This window comes from Lithobates pipiens, unplaced genomic scaffold, assembly GCF_037356315.1.
Source record: "Lithobates pipiens isolate NorthernLeopardFrog02 unplaced genomic scaffold, aLitPip1_a1.2 Scaffold_16, whole genome shotgun sequence".
In the NCBI taxonomy this organism is placed as follows: Eukaryota; Metazoa; Chordata; class Amphibia; order Anura; family Ranidae; genus Lithobates; species Lithobates pipiens.
In genome coordinates, this window is record NW_027507748.1 from 632083998 (window position 1) to 632111567 (window position 27570).

At 41.9% G+C, this 27570-nt stretch overlaps 1 long non-coding RNA gene across 2 annotated transcripts in view; it reads left to right on the forward strand.

Moving 5' to 3' along the window:
- LOC143983978 (uncharacterized) overlaps nucleotides 1–27570 on the forward strand; it is a 44013-nt gene that overhangs the window by 2073 nt on the left and 14370 nt on the right. For both annotated transcript variants that reach the window (XR_013274698.1, XR_013274699.1), the window contains exons 2-3: nucleotides 925–1000; nucleotides 7059–7133. This is a non-coding gene — a long non-coding RNA (uncharacterized LOC143983978). The remainder of the gene's footprint in view (nucleotides 1–924; nucleotides 1001–7058; nucleotides 7134–27570) is intronic.

A 27570-nucleotide genomic window follows, 5' to 3' on the forward strand; every position in this document is an offset into this window, starting at 1 on the left:
TATAAGCCGAGGGTGAGACATGCCTGTCCATCCCTGTGTGTGTGTCCGTCCATCCCTGTGTGTCCGTCCATCCCTGTGTGTCCGTCCATCCATCCCTGTGTGTGTGTGTGTGTCCATCCATCCATCCATCCCTGTGTGTGTCTCCATCCATCCATCCATCCATCCCTGTGTGTGTGTGTCTCCATCCATCCATCCATCCATCCCTGTGTGTGTGTGTCTCCATCCATCCATCCATCCATCCATCCCTGTGTGTGTCTCCATCCATCCCTGTGTGTGTGTGTGTGTGTCCAGCCTACCTTTGTCCCGAGCCTCCGTCCCGTGCCTTGCCTCCTTGCCTCCGTCCCGTGCCGTGCCTTGCCTTGCATCCGTCCCGTGTCGTGCCTTGCCTTGCCCCCGTCCCGTCCCGTGCCGTGCCGTGCCTTGCCTTGCCTCCGTCCCGTGCCCTCTTCGTCGGCGGCCATTGTAAAATTCAAAAGCTGCGCCGCCGCCTTCGCCTGTGATAGGCGGAACACTGAATTTCCCAGCAGCCTGTGTTCCGCCTATCACAGACGTCGTATCATCCTCGTCCGTAGTACGAGGATGATACGATGTCCGTGATAGGCGGAACACAGGCTGCTGGGAAATTCAGTGTTCCGCCTATCACAGGCGAAGGCGGAGCCGGAGGCGCGGCTTTTGAATAGAATGGCCGCTGTCTGTCTGCTCGACACGCTGATCGAGCGGGCAGACAGCGATGACTCGAGTATAAGCCGAGGGGGGCACTTTCAGCCTCAAAAAAGAGGCTGAAAATCTCGGCTTATACTCGAGTATATACGGTAAGTCCGATCCCTCAGTACTGTACACTGTGAACTCTCTGTACATGCAAAAAATAAGATACTATTCGGATGATCATTTCCGATCAACATTTCTCTTTACCATTTCTTGTAGAAAATCTGATTTGTTGCAAACGCCATCAAGCAGTTCAAGACATACGGAGATGACAGAAGAAAGTGTACAACTCCAGGTAACTCTTCATATGGGATTTCCTATGACGGTGTGCTGTGTTTTGTGGAGCATAATTCTGGGCTGTGGCTGTTTTTGGTAGACAAGAGTTTAGTATGGAAATGATTGCAGCAGTTAATAATGGGATATTACCAGTGGCTGAAATGTAGGTTTTGGCCCCAATTCGCATGAGAGGTCCAATCGGGTCCAGCTGTGTGTTTTTAAACTGGACCCAATTGGACTGTCCATTCTCCTCTATGGAGAGCCAAATGTAAACGGACTTGTGTCCATGTACACTCAGCTACCTTCATGTCTGGTCTGACCAGCAAAAAAAACAAAGGGGATCTGTTCCCCACCGTCCGGCCAGATCGAGCAGTCAGGTGTAAATAGACAGCAGGTCTGTTTACACCTGGCTGCCCATAGAGCAGAGCGGGCTCCGTTTGTGTCCTCTCTGCATAAGCGAAGTCGGCACAGACCTGTCATTGGGGTGCTCAGGTCACCAAGTGATCAGCGGACGGATCCTCTGCTGAGCAAAACCGGATTCTGGCCTGTGTGAAAGGGGCCTTTGTCATAGGCGTTACTGATTGACTATAGGGGGATAAAACCGGAGAGTGCAGAATCGGGTGCAGCTCTCTATAGAAACCAATCATCAGCTTCTAGGTTCACACTGAGGGCGGGTTTGAACTTTCAGCTGAACTCGCACGATTTCAATCCGGCATTTCAGTCTGACTTCGGGGTAATTTGACAGACATCTTTGCGGGTACATGCACAGATGTCTATTGAAATTGCCCCTGAAGTCGCCAAAAGTAGAGCAGAAACTACTTTTGGGAATCAGTGCAGGTGCCGCAAAGTCGGCGTCGCACTGATTCTGACTTTGCCATTGCCGGTGTTCTATCGTAAAATGCCACCGGCGGGTCTGAGCATGTACAGTACACAACGTCACTCCAGCTGATATTTTGATCTGTTGAGGGAGAATGTAGTTGTCAGATTGTAAAGAAAAACGAGGGGGTAAAGGTGCGCTATGGACCCTAGATATATTAGTAAAAATACACTTATAAGTGAACATCCAAAACACAGTGAAGTAAAGAATAATTAAAGTGAGATGAAATGAAAATAAAATGAAAATAAAAAGTAAAAATGCAAAATACCAAACAGATACCCTAGTGGTGAAAAACAGGGGCTGCCACTACCTTTTTAAATTCACCCAAAAGGTGAATAGCGTGAATGTATGTCAAAGGTGGTGGTCACGGCGCACACCTGCTGCTAGTTGTACTAATTGCAAGTATTCGCTAATCAATATGTTACATATGTACCCAATTTTGTGTGAATGTGTGGGAGAATAAAAAAATGTGACATAAAGATATATATGTGATAAAGTCTTGCGTGAAAAATGTGAAAATATTCTAATAACCAATAATAATAATATATAATAATATGATATATAATATTAACCATAATAATTTCAATACCTTTGCGCATATTGTTAGTGACTTATATTTGCAGATCATTTGTTTGTGATATTTAGGGGCCTTTATTGGTTATTAGAATATTTTCAAATTTTTCACGTAAGACTTTATCACGTATATATCTTTATGTCACATTTTTTATTCTCCCACACATTCACACAAAATTGGGTACATATGTAACATATTGATTAGCGAATACTTGCAATTAGTACAACTAGCAGCAGGTGTGCGCCGTGACTACCACCTTTGACATACATTCAGTTGTCAGATTGTGCCTCGCTGTTGGCGGGTTTTGTGTGTGTTGCAACCCGCCGTTCAACACACTAAACCGCCCTGCAACATACACAAAAACACTCCCTTCAGCACATGAGCCCGCCCTGCAACAGCGAGGCGGAATCTGACAAGTACGTTCTCCCTCCACTGTTTGCAGAGCATCGGATAATGCCTTTGACGATCTGCGCATGCGCTGTGTTGATGTCACGCCAGCTCATCAGCATATCAGCTGGAGTAATGTTTGGTACTGCGCATGTGCGGACTCATTGGGCCACATTTTTTGTACAGGAGGCAGTATTCGACGGAACACCAGCAATAGGCTCAGATTTGGCATGCGCTTTAACTTGTCATATCGCATGCCAAATCAGCCTAGTGTGAACGTGGGCTTATTGTCAAGGCTTAATTGAGCTAGCTGAAGTTAAAAGCTGATTGGCTACCATGCACAACTGCACCAGATTCTAAGTGCTCCAGTTTTAGTAAATGGTCTCTCATTAAAGTGGTAATAAACCCAAAAACAAGATTATTAATTCTTTGATGTCATGGCTGCTTTATTTTTTATTATTTTAAATCTTTTTTTTTTCCTTTTGGTGGTCAGGCCAGTATGTGTGATATTTTTTCAACTTCCTTTAAAGTGCAACTTTAGGCTCCAAAATGAAATTGGGTGGATAGGAACGAGTTTTAACTGAGAAGAGACATGTGGCTAGTGCATCGCTGGATTCCATGTCAGTATAGTTCCACTTTAACAAACCAAGCTGTCGAGAAAAAGTGAAGAGAATTGAGACAAACTATTTTTACACTGACAGGTGTGCTTACAATGGTCAGCTTTTATTCATTTATGTAAAATCTTTATCCTAGAAGGGGAAGAAAAACATTTCTGAAACTGCATCTAACAATATCTTCTCCCCCGATTGACAATACTCCTGTCCAAAGGTGTCTCTGCTTCTCTTCCATCTACAAAGGAGACACCCTAAGACAAGACATTTACTACTTACTGGATCTCCAGATGAAAAATTACCTTTTGGAATAAAGGTTTTTTCATAAATAAAAACTGACCACTGTAAGCACTCCTGTCAGTTTGAAATGATTTGTCTCAACCCTCTAACTGCTTTTGTTGCTGGAAACCACTTTACTGGCCAGATCATCAGGTAAAAAAATAAAATATAAATAAATAAAAGAAAATGAATGCTGCCTCCACATTTATCCCCCGGAAGGATTTGCCCCCTTAATGACCAGGCCATTTACGCGGTCCCTCGATGCTGTACCCAAATACAAATGACATTCTTTTTTTCCCCACAAATATAACTTTTTTTTGGTGGTCTTTGATCATCTTCTCTGTGGTTTTTATTTTTTGTGCTATGAATAAAAAAAGACTGTCAATTTTGAAAAAAAAAACAATATTTTTTGCTATAATAAATATTCCCCCAAATAATATATAAAAAAAAAAAATAATAATTTCCCCCTCAGTTTAGGCCAATATGTATTCTTCTACATATTTTTGGTAAAAAAAAACTAATCACAATAAGCGTATATTGATTGGTTTTCCAAAAGTTATACAATCTACAAAATAGGGGCTATATTTATGGCATTTTTATTATTCATTTTTTTTATTTTATTTTTTATTTTTTACTAGTAATAGCGATCTGGGATTTTTAGTGGGACTGCGACATTGCGGCGGACAGATTGGAAACTTGACACATGTTTGGGACCATTGACAATTTATACAGCGATCAGTGCTATAAAAATGCACTGATTACTGTGTAAATGTCACTGGCAAGGAAGGGGGTTAACACTAGGGGGGGCGATCAAGGGGTTAAATGTGTTCCCTCGTGATTGTTTCTAACTGTATGGGGATGTGACTGACTAGAGGAGCCAGATTGCTGTTCCTAGCTAGTAGGAACAGACTATCTGTCTCTCCTCTCCTGACAGAATGGAGATTTGTGTGTTTTTATATATACACACACACACACAACTCCCCCTCCGTTCTGGCGATCGTGCCTGCGATCATGTATCGCGCCCACTGGCCACGCGCATCGGGTCCCCCGCCGCGCAGTGGGCACGTGTGCGCCTGCTATAGCTGTTTAAGGGGCTGACGTACAGCTACAGCGATTTGCCCAGGTGGCTGATCGGCTACTGGCTAAGGATGGTCAAGCTACAATATACAGTTAGGTCCATATATATTTGGACACGGGCACAATTTTTTTTTTTATTAGGTACAAATAGTGGTAGAAAGCGTGATATCGTATATTGAGAGAAATACAGAGTAAAGGAATCATCATTACCGTAAATTGTGTTTGATATATACAGTGGGTGATCGCAATTTTTTTTTTTTTTTTCAGGTATTTACCAAAATCTTTTCAAGCTATAGTTCTATAATGGAAATGGGCTGAAAGTGCACACTCTCAGGTTTAATTTGAGGATATGGACATCCAAATCAGAGGAAGGGTTTAGGAATTACAGATCTTAAGAATAGCCACTCCCCCTTTTTGAAGGGACCAAAAGTAATTGGACAATTTAATCAAAAGCTGTTTAATGGCCAGGTGTGGTCTATTTCTTCATTGCCAATAAAGGATTCTCAACAAAATATTAAAAATGAATATTTTTTATTTATGATTATATTCATTTGTCCAATTATGTTTGACCCCCTGAAATTGGGGGGATGGGGGGACTGTGTATAAAAATGGTTGCAGTTCCTATAATTTGTACTTGATACTGTATCAACCCCTTGAATTAAAGTTGAAAGTTCACACTTCAAATTCATTTGGATTGTTTGGTTATAATTTTATTCTAGTGGTATATAGAGCCAAAAGTATGAAAGATGTGCCTGTGTGTGTGTGTGTGTGTGTGTGTGTGTGTGTGTATATATATATATATATATATATATATATATATAATATTATATTATATGGACCTAATTTATATTACATTTTAGTTTTTGTGTTTCTAAACACTTTAAAGGGGTTGTAAAAGTAATTTTTTTTTTTTTTTTTTTTTAACAAACATGTTATACTTACCTCGACTGTGCAGCTCGTTTTGCACAACGTGGCGCCGAACTTGGTCTTCTGGGGTCCCTTGGCAGCTGTCTTGACTCCCCCCGGCAAGGAATGCTCACGTTCATGCGGGCTCCCTCGCATGGTGAGGAGTGCTTGCGGGCATGCTCCAGTGATGCAGACGGCGGCCATAGCCGCTCACTGTATCACTCGGCCCAGCCCCCCGCGCCGCATCATTGGATGTGATTTACAGCATCGCGAGCCAATGGCTGTGCTGTGCTTAATGCCCTTTCCCCTTTAGAGGTCTTTTAGATTAGTGCACCACAGAAACTGGTGTTTGTGTTTTTATTTCTTGGCATGACTGTCAGCATGATATGGTGCATATCTAATGAGGAGAAGGGCTGCTCATCAAGTTGCTTTAAAACTTAAGTGCAGTATAAAAAACTAAAATCAGAGCAAGGGACATTACTTAAAGTCAGTAGGATGTATCCCTTGTGCTTTGGTCGCCTTTGCTGAAATCCTCCTCTGATTAACGCCCAGCCTTCCCACCCATGCCATTGTAATCTTGGTGTGGTGAGGATTAATAAAACCAAAGGAGCCATCACAGGCAATGGACAGTGCCCAACTATGGCCACCCTCTCTGCCCCCTGCCTCCATTCATAGAAGCCATAGTTATGATACCTATATCATATATAGCCGGCTCCTCTGTGTACTCTTGACAAAATTCCTTTATTGGCTACACATAAAATAACTTAGTATCCAAAATGCAACATGTTTTGGCTCACACAGGCTTCCTCATGAGTAAGGCTGTATGAGCCGAAACGTGTTGCATTTTGGATACTGTGGCCTATTTATGTGTAGCCAATAAAGACTTTTTAGTAAAAAAAAAAAAAATTACACCGAGTGGCCGGCTATATATGCTATGGATTTCATGTCTTGGGGGGGTAGAACACCCTAGTCGGAGCACCTGAGTCTCCAGCTTCTGGATTTGAACAAAGCAGTGGAGCTTGGGGTAAGGTCCTCTATATAATTATGATATGTACATACAATGTATAAATATAGTGTATAAACAATTTTTTTTGTTCCACAATTTACAAGTTTGGTTGCAGGTCTTTCAATGACTTGGTGGACCAAACTGAATCCCAGCTTGGGTCATTAGTTCTATCTCATTATATAGGCCAGCTGAAAGGTCTGATCTCAAATTTAGTAACCACTCATATTGCAGTTGTTAATAAGATTGGTATTGCATTTAAAAATGATCACATATCAGTTTGTTTTACTGGTGAACCAATACTGCTTTTTGTTGTACAATTTTATTGAAAATAATTTACATTTCTAATTCATTTTACAACAGCAGGAGCTTGAAACTCTAAAGCAGGTCCATTCATCTATCAAAGCATTGAACCATATGACTGTGACATTATATAAGGTAAATATGTAATATTGAGCTGCCTGAAAACCAAATGACAGCTGCTCCTTAATTGTGTATGTCTCTGCTTACCTTCGGACTGATGGTAATTCCAGATTTAAATCAATATTTGTAGATCTAGGCATGAGCAAACTGAAGATTGCTTGGTGAATTCAAAGTGCACAGACTATGGACATTACAGTATTTGCATATTCTTAACAAGCAGTAAAAAAGAAAGACCTGATTCCCTCATCCACACTTTTAATGTGGATAGGAAAATCACTGCTGCATTATTATATTCTACCAGGAGAGCCATCTCTGCCATCAGAATACACTAATCAGTGCTGCCGGCTATAGCCTGTGGCATTGATCATGTGGGAAAAACCAGACAGGCTGGCTGTACAAAAGTCAATTCGGTAGATTGAATACTATACAGCCTGCTATACGTGGATTGAATATCGGCAAATCCCTGCTGAACTGGCCAAATTTCGATCCATCTATGGCTGCCTTTAGGGAAACTTTGCACTGTAAAACATTGATTCGCAGAGCAGCCAGAGCGATTTTAATTATCCGGCCACTCTGCTTTGCTGGCTGGCTATGAGGCAGTGTGGTGCAAGATTCAGTCCACCGCACGGCTCTTATTTATTTTTAACAAACTTTGTAAACTGTAAAAAATATACACTGGAATGTCAGGTGGCGTGATGCGCTGAGCTGCCAGACATTGCAGTGCGATTGGGGCCAGTGCTCTGCGATAAAATGCACCATGCATTTTAGGCCAGCACTATGCTGCGTTGCAGTGTGAATGGGACACAGGGAACAATTGTTTCCTGTGTGTCCCTGCTGTGACAGACGTTTTACACTGCGGTAAACATTGCACATAGTGTGAATTGGCCCTTAGTCATGCCATACCTCTACAGCTGCATGTACTCTGCAGTACTTATTCTTCAAAGATCACATTATAGGTACTGAAGTCATCAATTGGTTTGTAACAGCTTAGGCCCCTTTCACACATGCGCACAGTATGTCCATATTTCATCCATCCGTTTTCGGATGAAATACGTACATACATGGATCCCTATGGGATAGCGGGTGTCAGCGGATGAAGGTCCGCTGACACCCGATATCATCCCTCTCCGCTATGGTCCGATTCTGCAGACTGAGGAAAATCCTGTTTTTCTATCTGTCTGCAGAGCGGATTGGATGAACACGGACAGACGGTCTGTGTTCATCCGATTCCCCCATAAAGGAGAGCGGAGATCTGACTGGGCGGTCCCAGCACAGTGTGCAGGGACCGCCCTGTCATCTGACGGCTCAGCTGGGATTTTTTTTTATTTTTATTGATTTTTTTTTTTTTTTTTATGTTGCCCAGACATACACTGAAAGCAGAAGCAGTCAGCAGACTCCTAGTCTTGCAGGTTAAGAAGGGGCAGTACAGCCAATGTGTGGCACTGTAAATCATATAAAATTAGCAACTATGTCTGTGCCTTTTAAACACGATTTGCATCAAGTTGATCTCGTACATGTCAATTAAAGACATGTAAAAACTTTGACATATTTTTACTTCCCTTTTAAACATATGTGGTCATTTTCTGTCATGGGCAGCAAAATGAAAATTCTAAAGTTAACATGAATCACTGAACTAAGTATAATACTGCATTAGCTGAAAGTAAAACATTTTTTTTTTGATTAAGTGGCATTGGGTGGTCCCCAGAAAAGTAATAGAGGGGAAATCTTCCAATGGGAACACAAGTTCTGGTGACCGGGGGGTTCCCCAAGAAATTCCCTTTTATTTTCAGAGATTTACTTTGGCTATGGGACAGGAAGTGAAGGGAAATCTCTGCAATGGGACACAGTTGGTGAATTTTTTTTGACAGGGGTTATAACCTTCCTTTGCTATAGCCAAAATGAAATTAAAAAGGTTTGCCCATAGTTATACTTTAAAGAGGAGGGCCACCTTAAAAAAAAATATTAAAAGTCAGCAGCTACAAAAACCGCAGCTGCGGACTTTTAATAAATGGACACTTACCTGTCCAGGGTGCCCCCGATGTTAGCAGCAGATGACGAGCAATCGCTCGGCTCTTAGCTGCCCCCGCCGCCATCCTCGGTCAGGGAATCGGGAAGTGAAGCATTGCGGCTTCACTGCCCGGTTCCCTACTACGCATGCACGAGTCGCGCTGCACGTCTTCACTGGACCCCATTGTGTTCTGGGAACTGTGTGGGGGGGGCTGGGGCGGGCATTTGCGGCTAGCTATTCCCAGAAGTGGGTGCAGATACCTGGATTATACAGGTATCTGCACCCCCTCCTGCCTGAAATGTGGCAATTGTGGAAGCGGGGGGGGGGATCCGTAGGGTGGAACTCCGTTTTTAAGTGGTTAAACTGCCCTCACTTGTAGGCTGAAGTTCATTCCTTTGATCTAAAAGAACCAAATGATACATTGTTTATAGTTATCTGGAAATGTTAATAAACAGTTGCTGGAGGCCCTTTTTTTTGACAGCTGTGAGTGAGCAGAGAATGGCTCTGCACTGTTTACATAAAATCATGGAAATGCCGTATTACGATCATGACGGAGGTTGAATCGAGATCGCTGTTTTTTTTAACGATTAATCACGCAGCTCTAGCAGATCTTTTTAAACAAAGCATTTAAAGAGGAGATCCGCTTAAAAAAAAATTAAAAGTCAGCAGCTACGAATACTGCAGCTGCTGACTTTTAATAATCAGACACTTGCCTGTCCCAGGGTCCAGCGATGTGGGGGAACAAAGCCCCGCTCATCTCCCCCTCCTTTCTACGGTGCCGGCATTGTTATTGTGGGTGCCCGGTTGATGCACCGCGAGAGCCGTGCGGCGCGATGTGACTGGCTGGGCAATCATCTGAGACCTGTGACGTGTCTCAGATAATTGCAGAGAGGGGGAGGTGTACCCTTAAAGGTTCAACTCTTCTGGGAAGGCTGTCCACAATGTGAATGTTTGACCATTCTTCCAGAAGCGCATTAGTGAGATCTGGCTCTGATGGTGGACGGGAAGGCCTGGCTTGCAGTCTCCTCTCTAATTCATCTCAAAGGTGTTCTATCGAGTTGAGGTCAGGACTCTGTGAAGTTCCTCCACCCCAAACTCGCTCATCCATGTCTCTATGGACCTTGCTTTGTGCACTGGTGCGGAGTCATGTTAGAACAATAAGACCGGAACATCCACAAACTGTTCCTACAAAGTTAGAAGTATGACATTTTCCAAAATGCCCCGGTATGCCTTAAGAGTTCCCTTCACTGGAACTAAGTGGCCAAGCACAACCCCTGAAAAACAACCCCACACCATAATCCCCCCTTCACCAAACATTACACTTTGCACAATGCAGTCAAGTAAGTACCCTGCTCCTGGAAACAACGAAACCCAGACACGTCCATCGGATTTCTTGACAGAAGCGTGGTTCGTCACTCCAGAGAACACGTCTCCACTGCTCTAGAGTCCAGTGGCGGCATGCTTTACACCACTGCATCCGACGCTTTGCATTGCACTTAATGATGTAAGGCTTGGATGCAGCTGCATCGGCCATGGAATCCCGTTCCATGAAGCTCTCTACGGACTGTTGTTGTGCTAATCTGAAGGCCATACAAAGTTTGGAGGTCTGTAGCTATTGACTCTGCAGACAGTTGGTGACTTCTACACACAGCGCGCTTCAGCATGTGCTGACCCTGCTCTATCATTTTACGTGGCTTACCACTTCATGGCTGAGTTCATTGGTGGCTGGTGCAAAACAGTATGACCCAATCTGTCCTCATGATATTAAGCTGCTGCACGCCCTGCGCATCGCAGCGATCGCTGTTGCGGTGTGTCAGTCTGACACACCGCATCTCTGACCTAGGTAAAGAGTCTCTGACGGAGGCTCTTTACCACGTAATCAGCCGTGTCCAATCATGGCTGATCACAAAGTAAATGGGAAGAGCTGGTGATCCGTTTTCTTTCACTTGTGTCTGACAGACGCGAGTAGAGGAGAGCCAATCGGCTGCTCTCCTGAAGGGGGGGGTCTGATTATCAGCGCAGCCCCCCTCAGATCCCACCCAGGACAACCATCATGCCAGGTATGCCCCCCTAGACCCCCAGGGAAATGCAGATCTGTGCCCAGGCAGCTGCCAGTCAGTGCCCGCTCACAATGCCTGCCAGTGCCACGTATCGATGCCCAGCAGTGCTGCCTATCAGTGCCACCCATAAGTACCCATCTTTGCAACCTATCAGTGTCCACCAGTGCCACCCATGAGTGCCTATCAATGCCCATCAGTGCTGCATATCAGTGCCGCATATCATTGCCCATTGTTGGTGCCAATCAGTGCCAACTCATCGGTGCCGCCTTGTCAGTGTCCGTCAGTGCAAGAGAAAACGTAATTATTTACAAAATTTTATAACAGAAACAAAAGCAAAACTTTTTTATTTGCTTTTAAAATTTTCAGGCTTTTTTGTTTAGCAAAAAATAAAAACCTCAGAGGTGATGAAATACCACCAAAATAAAGTTCTATTTTTGGGAACAAAATGATAAAAATTTAGTTTGAGTACAGCATAGCATGACCGCGCAATTATCATTCAAAGTGCCACAGCGCTGAAAGCTGAAAATTGGTCTTAGCAGGAAAGTGTATAAGTGCCCGGTATTGGTAAAGTGGTTAAACTTTCCTCATTAACACACCAAAGTGCATTCCTTTGATCTAAAGGACAAATTGTTACAATGTTTATACGTAAGTTCCACTGCTAAAGAATGTTGTGATTCTTGGCAGACTGCCTGTTTTTGTTCCTTTCTTTTGATGGCTGTCGGCTTCAGCAGAGCAGAGAGAATTCTCTGCATAGAAAGAATCGGGAAATATTTTGTCAAGATCGCAACGTGGGGAAAAATCGTGATAAGGATTCTTAACGATTAATCGTGCAGCTTTAATGGAAAACGTTTATATTTTTGCAAAAAAAGTACATGAATTCTATATTGGTACACAGGGGAGCTGGAATTTAGAAAAAAAAGTGAACAAAGGTGAACTTGCCTTTTTAATGCGCTTAATTTTGGCTTAAATTCATCCTGGAGTTGGGCATTAAATCTAATGCCCCGTACACAAGATCGGAAGTTCCGCCAGCAAAAGTCAAACGAGAGCTTTTGGTCGGAAATTCCAACCATGTGTATGCTCCATCTGACTTTTGCTGGCGGAATTCCAGATTGAGAGCATGTTCTCTATTTTTCGGTCGGAAAAAGTTCCGATCCGCAATTCCAATGCGCAAAATTCCTACGCACGTTCGGAAACAATTTGATGCATGCTCAGAAGCATTGAACTTCATTTTCTCGGCTCATCGTAGTGTTGTACGTCACCGCGGTGGAAAGTTCAGCTATCTTTTGTGTGACCGTGTGTATACAAGCCAAGCTTGAGCGGAATTCTGTTGGAAAAACCATCCAAGTTTTTTCTGATGGAAAATCTCCTTGTGTGTATGGGTCATAAGAATTTTAGCCTGCATGGAAATGTGGAGAAAAATATAAATAAAGGCATGTTAAAAAAAAGAAAAAGAAAAGTGAATTAATTTACTGAAAACTATGGCTTCATGTATTAACCCTATGATACTATTACAGTTGTTTATATTCAGTACTTATCTGTGAACTTTTGGATAGTGTCTGAAAGTTTTTAAAACCTCCATTAGTTTTTAACTGTCTATGTCCCCACTGGGTAGGTCATCCTCTCTATTTGCCCAGATGAATACCGTATTTATCAGCGTATAACACGCACTTTTTCCCCCCTTAAAATCAGGGGAAAAACGTGGGTGCATGTTATACGATGATCTGCTGCCAATTTTGAGCTTCTCGGGAGCTTTTGGAAAGTTGAAAGCCGAAGAGAATGGCTGAGAGCCTCCGAGTGCCACCGAGATACACAGGACATCCACTCTGTATCTCAGGGGCGCCATTTTTAAACGGCAAGGCTGCAAATCACACTGACAAGGCTGCATTGATGGGCATTTAAATGTAAGTTTTCTTTATCGTACATCATAGGACACAGAGTCTCAAGTAATTACTTGGTGAGTTATAGGCCTACCTTCAGGTGTTGACACTGGTATAACCAATACAGGAAGTTGACTCCCTATATAACCCCTCCTCCTTCCAGGAGCATTCAGTTTTTCGCCAGTGTCTAAAGGTGTTGGTCATTAGTGAAGATGTGCTCTAAAGGAGCTCCAGGAGGGATCCATGCTGGATTTAAAGAAACCTCCACAATCAGATCCATCCTCGGCACTGAGGCCATAGGAGGGTACCTGGACCTCGATGCAAGAACGAGGTTTTACCTGAAATGCTTCTTTTTGAGAGCTGGACCCTAGGACCCAGGACGCTTTTTGGTCTTACTACATTTCCTAAAGTTGTCCTGAGGAATGCTATACAAGGCCCAAAGGAGCGGAACCCCTTTTAAAAGGGCCCCAGTCTTTGAGCATGTTTAAACGCAGCCCGCCGTGATGGGTGAATGTTGGATCTGTCAAATCAGCAGTATCCTGCAGCGAGGACAAGGTAAGGGAAGAAGCTTTGCTTTTTCCTTCAATATACCTTATATGCCTTATAAATGTCTCCTCTATAAGGAGTAACTTACACTACCTATGATGTGTCTTAGTGCAGCTCTGGCTCAGAACATGTGTGGTCCCAGTGGCAGAGGGGGGTTCTTACTATAGATCTTGTGGGATTTGGTAAAAAATCCAGCAGTTGCTAATACAGAGATGTGTATAAACTTCTATATGGGCGGTGGCTGATTGGTTGACGCAGCTGCTTTAGCTGCATGGTTTAATTACAACCCAGCACTTCCACTTAGTAACATTGGGAAACGCCCTTTGCTTCTGTGGTTTAAAAAAACAAGACTATAAATCTGCTGACAGAACCTTCCCCCTCCCCCTTGTAGAGGTGTATAGTACTTTCACCTTTGTGTTGGCCATCCGGGTCCCTAGCAGGGCCTGAGAACACAGAGGGGCATGTCCGCAAAGTCACGTGGCGCTGTGTATGGATGTAACGTCCACACACACACAGCACTCGCCGCATAGCTGAGGGGAAGTGCCGAGGATGCCAATCAGGTTCCACCTGAGGCTTTATATCACAGACACTTTCATTTCAGAAAGACGTTTTAACTGAAGAGATGCAGTGTGTCACACTAAGAGACACCAGAGTGCTGGGCACGTAAGGGTATAAAACAGGCATTCTCAGACAGATTGTTACTTAGTAGCAAAAGAAATGTTATTTTGTGGGTACCTCTGCTTGTGCTTTTCACCATGTCTTCCAGACCTACCGTAAAGGTACCTAAGGTGTCACCCCCCCCCACCCCCCCAGGCACTGGGAATCCCAGTTATGCCTCCATACTATGTATGTAAAAAGGCTCCTGCGCTCTATGGCAAAAAAAGAACAATTTTGGAAGTGGAGTGAAAAAAAGGTTCTAATCGGAGCAGCAGACACTGTTATGAGTGAACTCTCAATAGAAATAGAAATGATAGAGGGAGGGTGTGTTGCGCTTCCTTAAATACCAAGAGAAAAATAAATAAACAATAAATAAATGAACATAAACAATAAGCTTATGTGATAAAAAGTGACTGTCAATCGTTCACAAAGTATCAAAAAAACTGTGCAAAAAAGTGCATAGAAATGAACATCTGAAAAAAAAAAAAATATATATATATATAAGTATATTAATAGTGCATCATACCAGTGCCTATATAATAAAGGACAATAAAAAACGGGAGGGACTCCAGCTATACAGTGTAAAAAGTGGATTGCAATAGCTATATAAAATAGAGTGAATCGTCTAAGATAAAACAGAAAAAGGGGGGGAAAAAAAATCTAACATCTAAAATAAAACTACAAACATTGTATATCAATAGCTTAGTGTAATAAATAGTCCAAAAAAATATCTATGAATGGTTTAAAAGTGCAAAGACCATAAAAACCAACAGTATGATCCTTAGTGAAAAGAAATAAAAATAGCAAAAAATTGTAACGACAAATGGTGAATCTCGATAGTGTCCCATACACAGTCCAATCGTGCAGATCTAAAATGTGATTTCACAACCAAACATAAAGTGCAAATGTGCCAAGGTAGCTCTCCTCCAAACGGTATCCCGTGTTAATGTGGATAATCCTAAATAATTACCTCACAGCTGTAAGGTTACAGCGAGAAAGTAAATTTGCAGGGGAAATTCCAGGGGATCAGATGAGCTGTGACTGGGACTTCTGACAGTGCCACTCTTCCTTGTAGTTTTAGCCGACCAACAATGCTCAAAATAACAAGTAAAAGATATCCTCCATTGTGTAGTAGTTTTAAAAGAACAATTTATTTGTAAAACAAACTATATCTACTCACAAACAGGAGCGAATAAACAGGCACACACAACTAGACGGATCGATAAAAGATACGAACGTCACTTCCGATTTCCTACGCGTTACGTCTCGAATGGACTTCAACTGGGATAATTCTAAACGGATCGGAAGAGCTTATATGGGAGTACTGGGCGGATCACGTCCGCCCATTATTTACGTAGTTAGTGTGTAAATCACACAAACGGGAAATTAAATCAACCTGCATTAGCATAACTCAGGCATGCATTCGTAGGACAGGTAATTCGAATGCCGGAGATATGTACCGTTCTTTATCTCAACTCCCTCCGTACTTAACAATAAATTCGTTAAAAATTAAAAAAATAGTAGCGAGTGGGTACGGACAATCTAGGGAAAAAAAAAAAAAAGAGACAGCACAACGACCGAATAAAAATTTAAGAGAAATATTATTTTATAATACGAATCCACCGTAAGACTATATGTCTAGGGTAACGATTCGCATCGTATAACGTATTTATGTCACTCTGTCGGACATACGATCACACCGTCGGCCATTTTATCGAAGTCCTAAATTGCCATCAAATATAATGGTCTTTATTCTAGTGACAGTGGCTGAATTAGGATCATCGCAAAGACAGCTATTAAAAAATTATAATTATTTTACTGATTAAAAACACAATCAAACATCCCGGAATATAAAACCTATTACCTTTTAATTATTCCTTTTAAAATTAGGGAATGGTTCAGAATGTTCGTATATATAACTAAATATTAATAAGAGTAAAATGTCTTATACTAGTGTCTGTGTAGACAAAGTATTAGATAAAAAGTAGCAATTTAATTAAAAATTATTAAATTAAAAAATTCAATAAAAAGAGAGATGAGACCAATCACATAGAAAAAAGGGGGGGGGGGGGGGGGGTTTTACAAGTTCAATTCAGAGGCCTAAAATTAAACGTATAGGGGAATTTCGGAAGTGACGTATGTATTTACAGTGCAATTAGCGTATAAAAATTCAATCATTTTCCATAAATCCTCTAAAATACAATTCCAAATTTTAAGACCAAGAATTAAAAAAATTATTAAATTATTAATTTATATATCATAGTGTGTAATTGAGGCAAAAGATATGTAAAAGAGAAGATAAAAAATGTTAAAAATTACTGATAAAACAGTTTAAGTCGAACTCAATATTTAATCCTCTGGGGCTGAAAGTGTCAAGCGTGAATATCCACTTCGATTCTATTTGGCTTAGGGTCCTCACTTTATGTCCACCCCTCCAATGTTTAGCATACGGGACAATGCCCCAAAATTTCAAATCCCTGGGGTCTTTTTTGTGATGAGTGGCAAAGTGCTTAGAAACACTATGTTTATCATACCCCTTTAGAATATTCTGTATGTGCTCCTTGAGTCTAATCCTTAAAAGTCTCTTTGTGCGGCCAACATATTGTAGGCCGCAACTACATTCTAAAACGTAAACCGCACCTTCTGTATTACAGCATATGAAGTCTTTGACTTTATATGAATTACCAGTACTTGTGGACGAGAATTCAACAACTTTTTCAGGTTTACTTGCTCTTGTGCATGCGTAGCACCTCTTACAGGGATAAAACCCCTTACCTGTGAAGAACGTATAGTTCGTCACAGGGGGATCTGGTATATTTTTTACCAGCATATCTCTCAAGGTTGGGGCACGCCTATAGGTAAAGTGCGGCTTAGGTGGTAAAACCTCATGCAGGTCCCTATCATTCAATAGAATGTGCCAATGTTTTTTTATTATATTTTCAATGCTTTTGTATTGGCTATTATAGTCAAGTATTAATGTCCCTTCTTTACATCTCTTATTTTTGTCCAGTTCTGTGGTTTTTTCTTTCTCTTTAAGAAGATTTCGACGATCGATATTTTCGACTTCTGCTATTTTTTCCAGAATTATGTCCTTATCATAGCCTTTTTCACAGAATCTCTGTCCCATGGAATTAGCCTGATCCAAAAAAACTTCCTTTTTGCTACAATTTCTCCTCAGTCTCATAAATTGGCCTTTCGGAATGTTGAAGAGCCAATTATGATGGTGGCAACTTGTTACTGGGAGGTAGCTGTTTTTGTCTACGCTTTTGAAATGCATTTTGGTCTGCAATTTACCTTCTTCCTGTAGAATTGTCAGATCCAAGAAAGTTATTTCTTTTTCATCTGTGTTCCATGTTAGTTTTATATTTAGATCATTAGAGTTCAATTTCTGTTTGAAATCATTTAGGCTAGCGCTGTTTCCTTTCCACAGAATTATTATGTCGTCGATATATCGTCTATACATTACCAACTCGGGTGGTATGTTAGAGAAAACTGTATTTTCCTCCCATTTTGCCATAAATAAACTGGCGACGCTGGGAGCAAATTTTGCTCCCATTGCGACGCCAGTCGCCTGATGATAAAACTTACGGTTGAACCAGAAATAATTATTCTTTAGGCAAAAATCGAGACACTTGACTATAAACTTCCTTTGGGAACAGGCAAGTTGAGAGTGGGTTCTCAGACCCCATTTTACAGCTTCGCAGGCCTCATAGTGGGGGATTATCGTATAAAGGGAAGTTACATCTGCTGTGGTCAAGATAAATGGACCATCATTCGAGACAGTTTCCAAAATCTGCAGAATGTGCTTTGTATCCTGGAGGTATGCTTTCGTCCTTTTAACTACTGGTTGTAAGAAATTATCTATGTAAGAACCTATTCTTGTGGTAAGCGAGTCTATGCCATTTACTATGGGCCTCGGAGGGGGGTTAGTTTTATCCTTATGGATTTTAGGCAAATAATAGATGATTGGTGTCCTTACAGATTCGGGTATAAGGAACTGAGCCTCTTTTTTATTCAGAATCGATCTTTTTAAACCTAGATGCACAACTTTTTCAAGCTCTTTCCTTCCTTTAAAAACAGGATTTTTTGCTAATGGAGTATAGGTTTTAGGATCATTCAGTAAATTTGCCATATTTTCATTGTATTGTATTTTCGACAGTATTACAATTCCTCCTCCTTTATCGGCCGGGCGTATTACTGTGTCTTTCCGCTCGCTTAACCGTTTCATTCCGCATTTCATAAAATTTGGTTCTTTTTGTTTCTTAACCTCTAGGGCCTTTAAGTCCTCAACAACAATTTTTTTAAAAACATCAACAAATTTGTTGTTATTAATTTGAGGATTAAAAACCGACTTGTTTCTTAAGGTGCTATGTATAACCTCATTGGGAGGGGGGGCATGGATCTTAATCGGATTATTGCACAAATATTTCTTGATATTGAGCCCTCTAATATATTTTTGAATATTCACATATGTCTGAAACTTGTCCAAGTTCTTTTTAGGCGCAAATTTCAGACCTCTATCTAATACGGCCGTTTCTTCTGATGTTAGGGGTATACCACTCAGATTGAATACCCCTTCGCCTTTTATTCTCTTTTTCGCTTGTTCTCGCACTCCCGCTCTTCTGCCTCCCTTCTTTTTGGACTTACATCTCTCTCCACTTGAACATCTCTTGCCCTTGGGGGGTGGTGATCTGGACCTCTCCCTAAAAAAGCCCTATTTTCATATGGATCAGGGTAGTAGGTCTGATAGTAGTTATCCTCTCTTTCATCATCCCTATAATCTCTAAGAGGTGCATACTGATTGTATGTAGGGACGGAGTATTGCTCGTATGGTCGCTGGTACACCTGGGGTGGTACCCAGTCATCCCTTTCTCTCCGATTATACTCCGAGTATACTCCATACTGTCTTCCTCTTCAGAGAGATCAGACATGGCAAGCCAGGGTGAGTCATTGGAAGCTAGCAGTGGTGCAATTGCTTCACACACTTCAGCCCCTGTAGAGGTGACTGAAGATGCATTTTCCTCTGCCTTGCAAGGCTTAGAAGGAAGATTAGCTGCTTTAATCGCATCCTCCATCCAGTGCTCAGATGATGGGGAGGAAAGACATGCGATTTATTTCTCTGCGGAGGAAACAATACTTTAAGTTCCCAAGGATCCCTACTTCACAATCTGAAGTACAGAGGCTTGCAAAGATGGTTCGCTCTACTTGCATGCTACCCCTAATAGAGTTAGCTGATTGGTCGGTCTCTTCCTTGGGTTCTTTGAAGCCTTTGCATGCATTTCCCGTCCATGCATTACTAACAAAGCTTATTTATACCGAATGGGATCATCCGGATAAGCATTTTTTCCCTTCCAAAGAGATTCGCAAAGCTCTATCCTATGGAAGAAAGATTCACTAAAAGATGGAAAGTTCCAGCAGTTGACGCTGCGATTTCCAATGTGAAAAAAAAAATTTTTTTTTTTTTTACCCAGTGGACAATGCGCTTATGGTTAAAGATCCAACAGATAAGAAGTTGGAAGGTCTGTTAAAATCCTTTTTTTTCTTAGCAGGTACTGGTGCTCAGCCTGCAATTGCAGCTATAGGCATCTATCAGTCCTTAAAGGACCAGTTCACAGATGCTCTCAGATGAGCTCCCTGCACAACAAGCACAGTAGCTGGCCGAACTACCTATAGCATTATGCTTTGCTGTAGACTCTATGAAGGATTCTATTCACCAGGCATCACGCCTTGCGTTTTTACTTGTACATATGCAAAGGCTGAGACGCCTTGTAAGAACCTTCTAACTAGTTTCCCCTTTAAGGGAGAACGATTATTTGACGATAGTTTGGATAAATACATTCAAACAATTTCCAGCAGAAATGGTACTCTTTTGCCAGTCAAAAGAAAATATAAGCTTCTTTCATTTAAACTGTTCGGCCTCTGCCATCAGACCAGACATAAAGGAAGACCCGGGGCTACAAGTCTGCAAAGCAGAATACAAGACCTCCTTATGAAGAGGCATCTCCCCTCATCAAGGTGGGGGGGAAGACTTCTGATGTACTCAGCAGTCTGGCAAAGGGAGATTCAGGACAAATGGACTCTCTCCACAGTGTCTCTAGGATACAAGGTAGAGCTTTGAGAGTTTCCACCATCTCGTTTTCTGAGATCAAACGTTCCCAACTATCCAGGGAAAAGCCAATCCCTGTTGCAAGCATTAGACCGATTATTGGCTCAAGGGGTGATCAGACAGATTCCCAAACAAGAGCAAGGTTGGAGGTTTTACTCAAACCTAATTATGGTGCCAAAGCCAAATGGGGATATCAGACCAAGTCTAGATCTACGTAATCTAAATAGGTTCCTGAAAATCCGCTCCTTTTGCATGGAGTCAATCAAGTCAGTCGTTTCCATCCTGCAAGGAGAAAAACTTCTGGCGTCCATCGACATCAGAGATGCATAGCTGCTTGTCCATATATTTCCTCCTCACCAGAGATTTCTGTGGTTCAAAGTAGAACAGAAGCATTTTCAGTTGTCTCTTTCTTGTATTAAGAGAGGTATGGACTCCAGAGAGAGAGATATAATTTTGCCCCTGTTCAAATCATTAGTAAGACCTCACCTGGAATATGCCGTTCAGTTTTGGGCACCAGTTCTCAAAAAGGATATCGAGGAACTGGAAAAAGTGCAGAGAAGGGCAACCAAACTGATAAGAGGCATGGAAGAACTCAGCTATGAGGAGAGATTAGAGGAACTAAATGTATTCACTCTTGAGAAGAGGAGATTAAGGGGGGATATGATCAACATGTTCAAATACATTAGGGGTCCATATAGTGAACTTGGTGTTGAGTTGTTCTCTGTACGGTCAACCCAGAGGACACGGGGGCACTCTTTACGTCTAGAGGAAAAGAGATTTCATCTTCAAGTACGGAAAGGTTTCTTCACAGTTAGAGCTGTGAAAATGTGGAATAGACTCCCGCCAGAGGTGGTTCTGGCCAGTTCAGTAGATTGCTTTAAGAAAGGCCTGGATACTTTCCTGATGGTACATAATATAACTAGGTACTAACATAGGTAAAGTTGATCCAGGGAAAATCCGATCGCCTCTTGGGGGATCAGGAAGGAATTTTTTTCCGCTGCTGTAGCAAATTGGAGCATGCTCTGCTGGGTTTTTTTTTTCGCCTTCCTCTGGATCAATTGTGGGCATAAAATTGGGTATCTGGATTGTACGATTTTTATTTTTATTTTATTTATTTGTTTTTAAGGTTGAACTGGATGGACTTGTGTCTTTTTTCAACCTGACTAACTATGTAACTATGTAAGTTAATAGCCTTGCCCTTCGGGCTTGCTACAGCACCTTGGGTATTCACTAAGGTATTAGCCCCACCTCTAGTCAGGTTAAGGGCATAGAGCATAACTGTCTTGGCTTACTTAGACTATCTATTGTTACTAGACTAGTCAGTGGCTTGCTTGAAGCAAGGTGTAGCCATCACAAGCAGTTAACTGGAAGGTTTGGGTTGGATTCTCAACCTAAAGAAATCCTCCTTAAAGCCACTAAGAAGGCTGGAGTATCTGGGCCTGACCATAGACACAGCCCAGAAAAGGGGTGTTCTTGCCTCCCGCAAGGATCAGCTCCATACAGGAGCTGGTGAGGATGATCAGGTCAAAGAGAAATCCTTCAATTCGCCTTTGCATGAGGTTGTTAGGGAAGATGGGTAGCTTAATTCGAAGCAGTTCCCTATGCTCAATTCCATTTGAAAGTGTATCTGGCTCTAGAAACCTGGACCTCCAGGTTAAGGAGTTGTCTTGCCAGGATCCAGTCCGACAATGCCACGGCTGTGGCATATATCAATCACAAGGGGTCACCAAGAGTCTCTCAGCTCAGAGAGAGGTGAACCAGATTCTAACCTGGACAGAAGAGAATGTCCCATGCCTATTGGCAGTTTTCATTTAAGTCGCTGGCAGTTATTCCCAGGAGGATGGTCTCTTCACCCCAAGGTGTTTCAGGCTGTTTGCCAAAGATGGGGGACTCCGGACATAGACCTTCTAGCGTCCAGATTCCACACTAAGCAAGGCAACTTTGAATCCAGGACAGGGGACCCACTCGCATGCGGGACAGATGCGTTGGCGACCCCGTGGGATCAGTTTTTATTGATCTATGCACTTTTCCCCGATTCAGTTGCTACCTCAAGTTCTTTGCAGGATCAAGCTGGAAAGAAAATTGGTAATACTGGTAGCACCAGCATGGCCCAGAAGGTTATGGTACGCAGAGATCGTAAGGATGGCAGTGGAGGGTTCAGGGCTTTTCCCACTAAGGCCAGACCTGCTATCTCAGGGGCCGATATTCCATCCTACTTTACGAACGCTAAATTTAACGGCTTGGCTATGGAGACCCACATTCTGAATAAACGTGGGCTTTCCAGGTCAGTTATCTCCACTTTGATTAATGCTAGGAAGCCAGCTTCTAGAGCTATATATTATAGAGCCTGGAAAGCTTAGGTTGGTGTGAGTCCAAGGGTTGGTACCCTCGGAGATGTATCATAGGCAGAATTCTTGCCTTTCTACAATTAAGCGTAGAGATGAAGTTGGCCCTGAGTACTATTAAGGACCAAGTCTCAGCCTTCTCAATTTTTATTTCAAAGACTGCTTGCTATGCATTCTTTAGTCCAGGGTTTCATGCAAGGAGTGCTGCAGATTAATCCGCCAGTTAAATCGCTCATCCTTGGGACTTCAATTTCGTCAATGTTACAAAAACAGCCATTCGAACCGTTGCAGCATGTTCCCTTAGTCCGTCTGACTAGGAAGCTGATATTTTCATTTGCTATATCCTCAGCAAGGAGGATTTCAGAATTGGCTGCTTTTTCTTGTAAGGAGTCATATTTGATTATTCATGAGGACAGAGTGGTGTTATGCCCTCGTCCAGGATTTTTGCCAAAAGTGGTTTCAGGCTTTCATCTGAATGAAGATATTGTCCTGCCAGGGTTTTTTCCCAAGACCTTGTTCCAGGGAAGAAAGGTCTCTACATTGTCTTGATGTAGTGAGAGCAGTGAAAATGTATTTAAGAAAACTGCTCCGATTCGTAAGACTGATGTCTTATTTCTTCTGCCAGAGGGTCCTAAGAAGGGACAGGCAGCGTCAAAATCCACTGTCGCTAAGTGCATTTGGCAAGTTATAATTCAAACTTATGATTTAAAGGGAAAGATTCCCCCTTTTTAAGGTAAGGCGCACTCTACCGGAGCGGTTGGGCCTTCTTGGGCAGTGCGTCACCAGGCCTCCAGGTCTCAAATCTGCAAGGCTGCGACTTGGCCTTCAGTACATACATTTTGCTAAATTTTATCAAGTGCATGTAAGATGGAATGAGGATATCGCCTTTGGACGCAGTGTGATGCAGGCAGCAGTATAAGTCCTCAGGTCTGGGGGTTACCCTACAGGTTGTGTCTCCCTCCCCTCAAGTAGCATTGCTATGGGACATCCCACCAAGTAATTACTTGAAACTCTGTGTCCTATGATGTACAATAAAGAAAATAGGATTTTTAAAACAGCTTACCTGTAAAATCCTTTTCTTGGAGTACATCAAAGGGAACACAGAGCTCCCGTCCCTCTGTTTTATGGGGTGAGAGTATATTACTTATATTGCTTGGCTACAAAAACTGAGGGGTTATATAGGGAGTCAACTTCCTGTATTGATTATACCAGTGTCAACACCTAAAGGTAGGCCTATAACCCACCAAGTAATTACTTGAGACTCTGTGTCCTATGATGTACTCCAAGAAAAGGATTTTACAAGCAAGCTGTTTTTAAAAAAATCCTTTTTTTTTCCTTAAAATTCCCTCCTTAACTTGGAGTGCGTGTTATACGCCGATAAATACGGTATTTACCGGCACAGAAAGTGATGGGAAATCTGAAATGTTACCTTTATCACCAGATAATGACCAGAAGAGGGATCATGTAATGGGATGCCTGTTCTGCTGACAGTTCTCAAGAAAAAGATTTTCAGTTACTTTCTATTGTGGTTCCAGGGCAGGAAGTGATAGGAAATCTCCCCAGTACATAAGCAGAAAAAAATAAATAAAAATTGAACACTGGTTCTAACTATTCCCTACCTTATTCAAATCTAATGATAATGTTTTGGCTTTAGATATACTTTCATATTCATTGCTATGCATTTTTAGAGTTTATTTGGTTGTTTTTTTAAGGACCCCATTCGATTAACTTTAATAGGAAAACATAGGACCTCACAGCAGAAATACAGAATTCAAGATGGCAATGCAATGCATTCACAAGCTTGTGCCCTATAAAAAAACAATTGTATTTCTCATTTATGCAGTTGTTCAAAAATGTACTCGTATACACAGCAATACTTCCAGGGTGACCTTTGTCCCCCTGGGAAAATATAATTGTATAGATTTTTCAGAGTGGGCAGTAGTTGCTTGTTTGACCACAAGAGGGCACACTTTCTCTTCATTCCTCTGAATGGTAGAAGGATTTTTGGATCTTTTAGAAACTTCTTGGCGGTTCCCGCACTCCCGTAGAGGGAGACATGGACAGCTTTTTATTTTTTCTTAGGCCCACTTTATTTTCCTACAGATAAAACACATGGATACAGGTTATTCTGGTTATAATACATTCCACCTGTACAATTACACTGTCAAGACTGTCATAGATTGATCAAAGCTAAAGGCTGCATTTTTCCTCTTTGCAAGTCCATAATCTTTAGTAGCTTATGAACAAAGCATGCCGAACGTGCACTTATTTGGCCAGAAAATATACTCAACATGCTGGGACATTGCAAGCAAAGAAAAGATGTGCAAATATAAAACAGCAAAAAATAAAATATGAGATTAAATTGATAAATAACACTGCAGACATTTTTCTGTAAGTGTGCCGTTACCACATCTGGTGTTTTTGGCATCCGGTTTCTTCTTGTGTTTAACCGCTAGAGTACCAGCCTTTGATACCCCTTCATTGCCAGGCTATTTTTCAGTGCTATGATAGCTTGACCTTTTTGGTGGCATTTACAGTGATTGTAAAATGTATGTATATTTTTAACCGCTTCAGCCCCGGGAAGATTTGGCTGCTGAATGACCAGGCCATTTTGAGATTCGACACTGCGTTGCTCTGACAGTTGCGCGGTTGTGCGACGCTGCACCCAAACAAAATTTTCCTAAAAATAGAGCTTTCTTTTGGTGGTATTTGATCACCTCTGTGGTTTTTATTTTTTGCGCTATAAACAAAAAAACGAGCAACAATTTTGAAAAAAACACATTATTTTGTACTTTTTGCTATAATGAATATTCCCATTTTTTTTTTTTTTTTTTTTTTTTCTTAAAAAGCAAATTTTTTTCTCAGTTTAGACCGATATGTATTCTTCTACATATTCTTAGTAAAAAAATCACAATAAGCATATATTGATTGGTTTGCACAAAAGTTATAGCGTCTACAAAATAGGGGATATATTTATAGCATTTTTATTATTTATTTCTTTGCTAGTAATGGTGGTGATCTGCAAATTTTTTTTTATCAGGACTGTGACATAATGGCGGACACATCGAACACTTTTGATACATTTTTGGGGCCATTGGCATTTATACAGCAATCAGTGCTATAAAAATTGCACGGAATACTGTAAAAATGTCACTGGCAGGTAAGGGGTTAACACTAGGGGGCGATCAAGGGGTTAACTGTGTTACCTCTCTGTGCTTCTAAATGTAGGGGGAGGGGACTGACCTTGAGGAAATGACAGCTTGTGGTTACTAGCTATTAGGAACACACAATCTGTTATTCCTCACAGAACAGGGATTTACGTGTTTATACGCACACGCACGTCCCTGTTCTGCCTCTCGTGCCTGTGATCGGTCATAGCTGGTGGTCATCGCGACCATTGGCCACGAGCATCGGCATCCTCGCAGTGTGCGAGCCTGCTATCCTGATCCCGCGAGCCGACGTATAGCTACAACAGTTTGCAGGATCGTGTGGACCTGCTCCAGTATAATGATGGTGGCTGGTCAGCAAGCGGTTAAAATAACACATATATGTATCTGAAGTGCACAGAGCAGCCCCAATCCTCCTCCTCTGGGGTTTACCGCCAGTGCCATACTTGAGTGATTGGTTCTGATCTGCGCCGCCTGCGTTCATACACACACAGTGCGGCTCCGCACTGGCCCTCGCCTCAGAATTTGACTGACAGCAGCGGGAGCCAATGGGAGCAGGGAGAAAGGAGAGAACCGCTACAGGCGGATACAGCGCTGGATCAAATGAGGGCTTAGGTAAGTATAAGGGGGTTCTTAGATACTTTTACCTAAATATTTTTTTACCTTAAAGAGGAAGTAAACCCTGATGGTTTTTATCCTTACTATATAAAGGAAAAGACCAGAACATTTAGAAAAAAACTGTTTCTGTTATAAAACATTTTAAATATTCCAGGACAGAACAAACACTCCAAAAATAACCAAATTTTGTAAAGTAGAAACCCCAAGGTGATTGTATTTTTGCAAAATTTTGGGGAAATGAAGAAACATGTTGCCATTGAGGTGGTTAGGGTGCACTTAGCCTTTAAAAGTCAACTGCTGAAGCTTTACACTCTAACCCCCCAAACAATCCCATAATCATTGGTGGTCAGTGGCCCTTTAACCACCTCACTACCTACGTACGTATATATATGGCCTCATAACGAGGTGGTTACACCTGGATCATGGCTGCAGTTCACGCCATAAACCTGATACCATTCTTTTCAGCTGATGATTAATTTTAAAGGGTAACTCCACTTTTGTGGGAAAATGGCAAATATATATATATATCAGGGCTCGACAAAACCCGGGCGCCCGGTCGCATTGGCGACTAGAAATAGCGACCTCGCGCCTGGGGCAGCACAGCTGGGGGTATCCTGTCTCTGTGGACCCCCCCAGCGTGATCGCGTCGGGCCGTTCCGCCGGCGGCCGAAAATTTAGGCCGCGGCTTTGAGGCCTTCTGCGGTCCTATGATTCCTTATGGAATCTGGCGCCCTCTTGTGGTCGCTGTTGGTATGACAAACCAGCAATGCTAATGAAGTTTCCTCTGCCTGTTTTATATTACCTGCCTCTTCCCTTTATTTAGAACCCCCTAAACATTATATATATTTTTTATTCTAACACCCTAGAGAATAAAATGGTGGTTGTTGCAATACTGTCTGTCACACCGTATTTGTGCAGCGGACTTACAAGCGCACTTTTGTTGGGAAAAATAATTTAGTTAATAAAAAAATAAGACAACAGTAAAGTTAGCCCAATTATTTTTTATATTGTGAAAGATAATGTTACGCCGAGTAAATTGATACCCAACATGTCACGCTTCAAAATTGC